At 35.2% G+C, this 10000-nt stretch overlaps 1 long non-coding RNA gene across 1 annotated transcript in view; it reads left to right on the forward strand.

Annotated features, from left to right (window-relative positions):
- The window catches only part of LOC136840105 (uncharacterized), a 183571-nt gene that overhangs the window by 170718 nt on the left and 2853 nt on the right, over window positions 1-10000 (forward strand). The gene's annotated exons all lie outside the window — the stretch shown is intronic.

Below are 10000 nucleotides of genomic sequence, written 5' to 3' on the forward strand. Positions count from 1 at the left end.
AGTGTTTATACTAATGATCATTTTGGCGCATTCAACAAACTTTTCACCAATTTTTAATATTTCCTTCTTTCTTTCTTCCTTCCTTCATTATCAGTGCATTTGTTCATCCATTTTATAACGCCTGTTTATTTACTAATTTATTTATGTATTGATTTATGGATTTATTTATTTATGTATTTATTTAAACGCCCGTAATTTTTAAGATATTATTACAGTAGTTTCAATTATTATGTCTAGTTTTATCCAGATTTAAAAACCCCTAAAACCTGTTATCCGTCATCTGCTCAACATGAATGAGTTCCAGTACTTAAGTGGAAAAAAAAATTCTCTGAAGTTTAGCCTAAAACCGTTGGTTGGGACTTAAGTACGGGGCATTAAGTATTCATAAAGCCTACGTTAATCTGATACGTAAGCAGATAAAATCTTAGGTAGATAAAGTGATGCTTTTGAAAGGCAATGTCCTTTGTACCAAGTTCTGATTATTGTACTTGTAGCTCTTCCTTGTGACTCTTACAAGCAGTTTACATTATTAAATAAGTATTTTTGCAATTAAGATAAATATTGATAAATATTGCATATTTATCAATGTACTGTACTTATATAAGATATAGACATGTGTATGATATATATTTACACACACACACACACACACACACATATATATATATATATATATATATATATATATATATATATATATATATATATATATATATATATATATATATATATGTAAACTATCTGTGGTTTTACCTACAACAGCCGATATATATGTACGTATATATATATATATGTATGTATGTATATATATACACGTACAAATCGACTGTTGTAGATAAAGGTAAAGGTACAGCAGTGTTTATTTTACCTCGGAGTGAAATTGTAGTACACTGTGTGCAAGAAATTATCTGTACAAACTTCCTTCAAAATTCTGGAAATTTTACTCCAGAAATCCATCTATCTTTGGGAAAATTTTGAAGCTCCGGTTGCCTGAAATTCTAAAAATGAAACTGTCTCAAAACCAAAGCTATTTCAACTGAGGATTCTTTTCTTTAGGTGCTTCTAACTCACACTTCAAACTGCAGTACGTACCTAGCTTCGTTTGGGTCCGCCTAAGCACTCCTTCTAGATGATGGAAGAGCATTGCTGAGTTGGTTAATTATTATTATTATTATTATTATTATTATTATTATTATTATTATTATTATTATTATTATTATTATTATTATTATTATTCAGGAGATGACCCCCATTCATATGGGACAAGCCCACCAAAGGGGCCATTGACTTGAGACTCAAACTTCCAAAGAACATGGTGTTCATTAGGAAGAAGCAAGAGGAAGTAAAGGGAAATACAGAAAGAAGAGACACCACTTATTAAAAAAATAAATTAATAAATAGATAAATGGATAAAAATGTATCAAAATGCAAGAATAGTATTAGGGTAGTGATGCATTGCATTTTCGTTTGATCTTCTGAAGGCCCAGTTGCGCGGCAACCTCTGGGAGGCTGTTCCACAGTCCAGTGGTGTGAGGAATAAAGGACCTCGATCCGTTTCCATCGAAGACTTAATAAGATTTCCTTCTTCAGCGGGTTTCAAGGTCAGCGCTAATGAAGCTTGTTAAATCTTTATTTTTTATACATAATCCATTTTACTGTGGGTTGGTTCAGGACGACAATCTTCATCAGCGACTAAAAACTGATCCTTTTCTATGAACGAGTGTCTCCTGTAGGGGGATAGTGCCGCCAGTGCACTTCATGCGGTGCACTGTAGATATTATTTAAGGTTCTTTCCTGCGTGCCTTTGACCCCTAGCTGCAACCCCTTTCGTTCCTTTTGCTGTACCTCCTTTCATATTCGCTTTCTTCCATCTTACTTTCCACCCTCTCCTAACAATTGATTCATAGTGCAAATTCGAGGTTTTCCTCCTGTGATACCTTTCAAACCTTTTACTGTCAGTTTCCGTTTTAGCGCTGAATGACCTCATAGGCCCCAGTGCTTGGCCTTTGGCCTACATTCTGTATTCAATTCAACGAGTGTCAGGGAGATCGTTGAATAATAACATTCTTAACAGTTAAAAGTAGCGCAGATCTCATCCGTAACACGAATTAGTTAAAGTGCTTTTAGAAAGTAATGCTAATACAAGTATTTTAAATGATTAATGATACCTCAGAGCTTACCAGTTACTAAAATCAATTCAGTATTCCAATAACTAAAAACACAAGTCTTCCTTGTAACTAAAATTAGTTATTGCATTTGTCTAGCGAATCGCAGCTCAGATATTTACAATACCTATTTTCAAAGGGTGAAATGGACCAGATATTACCAGTTATTGAAACAGAGGAAGGTATTCCCAGTAACTAGTTCACCCATTTCCTACGAATAAAAACTTATTTGCAGTAACTAAAATCAGTTCAAGTAATTATAATTGAACTGATTCACATATTTCAAATATTTTAAATAAATGAAATAAGTTAAAGTATTTCCAGCAATTAAAACAACTAACTGGTTCTGATAACTAAACCAGTTCACGTAATTCCAGTAACTAAACCTAATTCAATTATTTCTAATACGTAAAAACAGTTAGGCCATTTCTGATAACTAAAACCAATTCAGGTATATCCTTTACCTGAAACCAAATCAAGTATTTATGATAAACTAAATCGAATGACATTATTTCCAATAACTCAGCTGGTTCAGTTAGTACGAATAACAGGATATTTAAGCTGTGTAAAAGAATAACACAGGATATTTAAGCTGTGCAAAAGAATAACACAGAGTATTGAAACTGTTTAAAAGAATAACACAGAATACTTAAACTGCGTAAAAGCAAATCCACTGGACATAAAAGTTATCAGCGAAAGGAAAGGATGTTGCTGATGTTGCTAACATCGTGAATCCTCAACTGCGTCGCATCCCGCACCACACGAGGAGATAAGTACTGTACATAGAAAATACTCCTTGTTTGTCCACCTGTATCTCCACTGTATTGCCGTTTTTTTTTTTGCGAGAAATTTAATTGTCGTTATATATTAACAGCAATGTAAATGTAACTGAGGTTATATTAGTAATAATGATAGTTAAATCTTGGTAGTAATGATGCTGATGATTCTTATGATGACAGTGTAATGTTTATGAGTATTAAAGTATTGGTGATAAGGATGTTATTATAAAAAATTCTGTAGATGTGTTAAGTATGGTTATAAGAATAATATCACTTAATTATCATTGATACAAGTCTTGAAACTAACTAGATAATCATAATTTTATCAGTAATAACAACGCTACCGTATAAAATTAAAAAATAAGGACGTTAATAACAACAATAATGACGATGATCACGGCGCTAAAGGTAATGAGGAAGTAGAAAGGGAAGAAGGACCTCGAGTAGGAGGAGGAAAAAGCCCGCGCCTGCGCAGAAGGGCTGCGAGGAGCATCTTCATCCGGGTCACCAGGCAATCTCCTAACATCAATCATCGCCAGGGAATCGGTGAGAGGACCCGAGACAGGATATTCGCTCGGCAGAAACGGCAGGAAGCCTTTTTGTTTATTTTTTTTTTCTTAAACCCTTTTGCAACTACTATAATCAACGGAAAGTTGTTTGGGCAACGGGCCTTTTAAACGTCCGTTTTTGGCCTTTTCGTCATTTTTCATTTACTTTTTTTTTATGATTTTCTTGAAGGAACGTCGCCTTGTCTTGCCAAAGGCTTGGTGAAAAGAGCCCTCGTGTTTTAGGAGGTTCTTTATGAGACCTGAGGTATTCCTTTAAGAAGAAGAAGAAGAAGCGAGTCTTTGTGCAATTCTGGGAATATACATTTTTATGGACTCGTAAATGCCGAGTGAGCTGTTGTCTAGTATTGCTAAATGGCACACATACACTCTTTCGAAGGGCCGGAGGAGATTGTTATTTAGGCAGCATCTGGTAATATCCTGTTTTTCAGGGTCTTCCCTCTCAAAAGAATCTTTCATCTGTGTAGCAGATAGGTCTGGCAGGGATAGGTCCATTCGTTTCACTTCCCTTGTCGTATTCTCTCTCAAAAAAATATCTCCAGCATGAGTAGGTATCAAGTGTTTAGAAGGAATAGGCTTGTGTTTGCTTTGATTTATTTGGTCTTTTCAACTGTTCTTTTTTTTTTCCTTTTTCCTGGCTCTCCTACCTGTTGTTAAAGAACCAAACGCAACTCTTGTTAATATCTTTTAATGCCTTTCTCTGGAAGGTTTCTTAATCATTGTCTTCTTAAGGTAGAATATACATCATCTTTGCTTCACAGAAACGAGTGATAATGGCATTGTTGATGGCTACAAGGCCTATCGTATATAAAACATCATATATACATACATACATATCACGTGTGGGGGGAGGGAGAGGGCAGTGGGTCTTTTACAGATTTGTTATGGTAAAACAAGAGCCCCATGATAATATTTAGAATATAGGTAATCCACAAATTCCTACAATAACTACAGTAACAAATGATGGAATTTTCTGTTTCATTATTTTGCATTTAGTTAGTGTTATTTGACCAACTGCTTTTTCTTTTGTTTAAGTAAAATTACTTTTATAAAGGTGGATAGTGCAACATGTAAAAAGCTTATTCCTGCATATTGCTTCCATAGTAAACAGAACTGTTATACTGTATTTGGTTTATCATGAATTGATTAATACAGTATTACATATTGTCCTTAAACCCCGTTTAATACGGACTGTGCTACTAAATTTCTATTTATTTAATCAGTTCCATTTCATCATTCTTTCTGAGCATCCATGCTTCACTCACATTTGCAGGATCGGACTAAAATATCCCTCTTTTTACTGTTAAATGCTTCGCTCCCAAACCTGTTGCAGTACTCCTGCTGCTTTCTGTATTCCACCTATACTGTAATTTACCTCCTCTCTCAATATACCGTTTTCCACGAAATTTTTCCTTCAAATACTTTGTTTTCATCTCATCCCCACTTATACTTCCAACTTACGACCATACTGATCCACTTAATCGGATTCTCACGTAGTATAATAGTTACGTCCCTTCACAAAAGTGTACACTTTATCCATCGTCTAATCTGGCACCCATATTTTAACTGACAAACATTTATGATTGAAAAACGAGAGAGAGAGAGAGAGAGAGGATATATACTTCTTTCTATACTTAGCTGCATATCTGTCACGATTTCTGATCCCACAGCATAAATGAAATATGATTATACATACATACAGCAGTGTATATAGAGCCAATTACACACAAACCCCTTCTCTCTCTCTCTCTCTCTCTCTCTCTCTCTCTCTCGTTTTTTCCCTTGGAAGGCCGAGTCCTACACGATGGTTTCTCTACCTGTCAATCCAGTTAGAAAGATAGTTGACTCTGCCCATCCACGCGAATGCACGCACATCTTTCCGATCTCATTGTACCCACCCATAAAACCTCAATCTCGTAGGGGGGTAGTGCCGCACCACTGTAGTCATTAATTAATATCTTTTCAGCGTCCCTTGGACCCCTAGCTGTAATCTCTTTCATTCCTTTTACTGTACCTCCGTTCGAGTTCTCTTTCTTCCATCTGACTTTCCACCCTCTCCTAACCAGTGATTCATAGTGCATCTGCGAGGTTTTCCTCCTGTTACACCTTTCAAACCTCTGTACTGTCAATTTCCCGTTTCAGCACTGAATGACCTCATAGGTCCCAGCGCTTGGCCTTTGGCCAAAGTCTCATATTCCATAAAACCTCAAAAATAACATGAATGATCTTTTTGCATGATGCCCAGTCCGGGCCTTTTAAAGACCCTGAAAAAATAAGGCAGGAACTCTTTAAGCTTGTATCAGGTAAGTGCTTTTGGAAGAAATCGGGTGCACATTGAACTGACGTCTAATCTCATGGCCAGATTAGGCTTCGCCCTACTGACGAAAGTTGCTTCCCCCTCGCGTTGAGGAGGCATTTTATAATTAGCTGTGAATTGGAAAATGACGTTTGAAAGGTGAAGGGTGGATTGCAGAATGTGGATTGGCAGTTGAAAGGTTAGGAGTTGATTGTAGAATCTCAGATTCGCAGTCTGCCATTGTTTTTCTTTTTTCCTTTCTTTGTTTTTTTGATACGTCAAATTTTGGATGATTCGTAGTGATTTCAGGCGACTGGCATCTTTAGGAGATACTTAAGTCTCAGGCTCACTGCAGTATGATAACCGGATTCTTTTAATTAATTTGGTTCACTTTGTTAAAGTACAGTTTACACAGACACCTGTAAACAATGCCCCTGTTGGTCTATCCAGTGAATTTTTTACTCGGTAGTTTGTCGACTGGGGTTAGTCACAGCTAGGGTGAAGAATGGCACAGGGCAGCCACTCTCATCCCTATTAGGCTTGTTGAGAATTAGTAGGCTAAAATGCATATGGGGAATAAGGATTATATGTAAAGTATATATATATATATATATATATATATATATATATATATATATATATATATATATATATATATATATATATATATATGTATATATATATATGTATGTATATATATATATATATATATATATATATATATATATATATATATATATATATATATATATATATATATATATATATATATGTATTGTATATATTCATTGTGTGTTTGTCCCGAAGAGAAAGAGCTATGAATTTGAAGTCTTTTAAATAAAAAAAAAGATCATTCCCTCTCATATTCATCTCGTGATTTTTTACCTCGAAGAACAAAATTAATGTACTAACTCCCAAAATATTAATTTTTCGTCACAGGAACATAATTAGCCATCTTGGTTTTTAATTACTCAAAGCATCTCAGCAGCAGTGTCTCCCGTAGATGAATTATTGATAAATCGTACTGATTTACTGCAGCTCTCCAAGTGTCGATTTTCATCAACAAAAAATGTTTATTCTTTATTGCAATTTTTTTTCTTTTTTATTCATTTCACGCTTCTTCAGATTGTGGGTTTTCTTTATTCTTTAGATATATTCCGAGGATCTCTGATTGAATTTTTTCAATATAATAGTCATTATTACAATTTTAATGTTTTGATGTAAGAAATAAATCCTTCATTTTTGTAGCCCCTGTATTATGATATGGAAGTCTCTGTAGTTTTCAAATAATCTTTATTCGAATGTATGTCAGAAATACATTTTTTCTTAAGTTGTTTGATCTTATTTTTCTTGCCATTGTTTTTATGCGTTAGGTAATAGATAATAACTTTTTTCACTTAAGAAATATCTTCTCAGTAAATGTGGCCATAAAAGTCATTCCTCATTGTGGTCTATCATTAATTTATTTTCTCAATATAATAGTCATTGTTTCAGCTTGAATGTTTTGATATAAGAAATGAATCTTTCATTTTTGTAGTCCTTGTATTATAATGAGGAAGTCTGTAGTTCCTAAATCATCTTTATTCGAATATATAGGTATATTAAAATGCAAATTATTTCTAAAGTAAGTTTTTTTATCTTATTTTACTTGCCATTTTTTTATACGCTAAGTAATAGATAACATCTTTTTCCACTTAAGAAATATCTTCTCAGTAAATGTGGCCGAAAAAGTCATTATACTCATACGCCGGTTTCATTGTGGTCTATCATTACTGCGATACGCTTTTTTACATCGTAATAGAATGCGTACGCTACATATCTCTTATTAAACGAGTGCGCTGTAATCCGCGCGTTTTTGTTATGGAAAACAGATCATCTATAGATTACGGGTCCGCGACCTGTATCTGTTATTAGTGACGGCAGACCCGTCATTCCTCCAGGTCTCGGCGTTTACTATGTAAATTGATTCCGCCATTTCTCCAGCTCTTGAGGTTTCACAACGGAGGGCAATAATTCTGCCAGTTTTCTTAATAAGCTCTCTCTCTCTCTCTCTCTCTCTCTCTCTCTCTCTCTCTCTCTCTCTCTCTACCTCTCTCTCTCTCTCTCTCTCTCTCTCTCTCTCTCTTATTACGGTTATAATGAATGAACCTCAAATAAAAAAGGAAAGGCATAAAAGAGTAACGTGCGTACCTACATGTTGCAATCTGCTTTAAAGCACAATGTTACGATTTGTGGTTTTACCATAACAAGCGACTGCTTGCCACAAGGCAAGCATCGTTTGGAAACGGCAACTCGTCATGCATGACGTTTGGCAACGGATGAAGAGGTGGGGATAGAGGAGCAGGGGAAGAAGACATAAACAAACAACAAGAAGAAGAGAGATAAAGAGAAAGAGTGGGAAAGGAGAGATAGAGAGAAGTTCTGGCAAATGATTAAGAGATGGAGATAGAGAAGCAGGAGAGAAAACGTTGACAAAAAGAAGAAGGAGAGGAAACGTTGTCAAAAAGAAGGAGAAGGAGAGAGAGAGAGAGAGAGAGATCTGGCAACAGCCTAAGAGATGAAGATAAGGAAGCGAGGAAAGAAAACATGAACAGTCAAGAGGTAGAAGAAGAAGAAGAGGAAGGAGAGAGAGAGAGAGAGACAGAGAGAGAGATGTGTGTGTGTGTGTGTGTCTGGCAACGGACTAAACAGATGTAAATAGAGAAGAGGAGGAAGACTCAAACAAACAAAAGATGAAAGAAGAAGAAAAACAAACAAGAGAAAAAGAGAGAGAGAGAGAGAGAATTAGAGAATTTCGTCAACGCTCGCTGAATGCCAAACAAACCCTTCCGAAGCAGTGCCAACCAGAATGCGAAAAAGCGATCACGCGAGCGATCGTCAACAGCTGTGCTGTGTGGTGGCCTTTCGACCAGCCTCTCTGGAACTCGTTCAAACTGACACCGCGCAGATTGCGAGTGTGAAGTACGACCCCTTGGCCCAGTACCTTAGTGACCTTTCGTTCGCCATGTTGACGTCACTCTGACTCTCGGTACAACACCTTTGCCTGCATCTCCTAAATTAACGTTTTGTCTTGGCTTTTTTAGTTTTTTGTAAACGAAAACTGTTGAGATATATATTTGTCTGGCCGTCCGCACTTTTTCTGTCCGCCGTCAGATCTTAAAAACTACTAAGGCTAGAGGACTGCAAACTGGTATGTTGATCATCCACCCTCCAATCATCAAACGTACCAAATTGCAGCCCTCTAGCCTCAGTAGTTTTTATTTTATTTAAGGTTAAGGTTAGCCATACTTACGCTTCTGACTCCGCTATAGGTACCAACAACACAGGCCACCATCGGACCGTGGCTGAGTTTCACGGGCCGCGGCTAAGAGTTTCATGGGACGTGGCTGAAAGTTTCATACAGTATTATATGCCGTACAAAAAACTCAATATCGCCGAAGAAACTTCAGCGCACTTTTACTTGTTTTTTTTTTTACGTATTTCTATCGAGAATCTTTATTTAGTCTTGTTTTATTGATATTTTTATTCACATTTGATTCACTTCAGTATTGTCTCCGTCTCCCTCGTGAACTTTTAATCTTGGCTTTTTTTTTACGTATTTCTGTCGAGAATATTTATTTAGGCTTGAATTGATATTTCTCTTTAAGTTTGATTCACGTCAGTAATGGATGTTGGTTATATTGGTATTTTATTTGCTTAACTTCTGCTTTTATTTAACTTTTATACAGTAGCGAATATTTTTATATGAATATTTGTATAAAGTGACGAAAAATTTCATATGAATATTTGATATTCAATTTAATAGCATTTTAATTATTCCATAATCATAATAAGAATAACAATTATAATTCTAATGATCATTATCATCAACATCATTATTACGTCATCATCACCTACATTGCCAACTTGATCAATTGTAATCAGTTATTTGTTTATGAAAAGACTTCCCCATTATCATTACCTTTTAGGAATACACTATATGGTAACTCTTTAAAGAAAATTTCGCGATGACGCAAAACAGTTGTTTAAACTCCTAGAATGTGACAATTAACAGTAAGTGAAACTTTTCATAAAAAATGGATGTACAGTATATTTAGTTTTTTTGTTTCAGGTCCCTATTGTGAAATATTTACACATTTCCCAATTTTGTATTGTACTTTATATATATATATATATATATATATATATATATAT

The sequence above is a fragment of the Macrobrachium rosenbergii genome, chromosome 7 (assembly GCF_040412425.1).
Source record: "Macrobrachium rosenbergii isolate ZJJX-2024 chromosome 7, ASM4041242v1, whole genome shotgun sequence".
Classification (NCBI taxonomy): Eukaryota; Metazoa; Arthropoda; class Malacostraca; order Decapoda; family Palaemonidae; genus Macrobrachium; species Macrobrachium rosenbergii.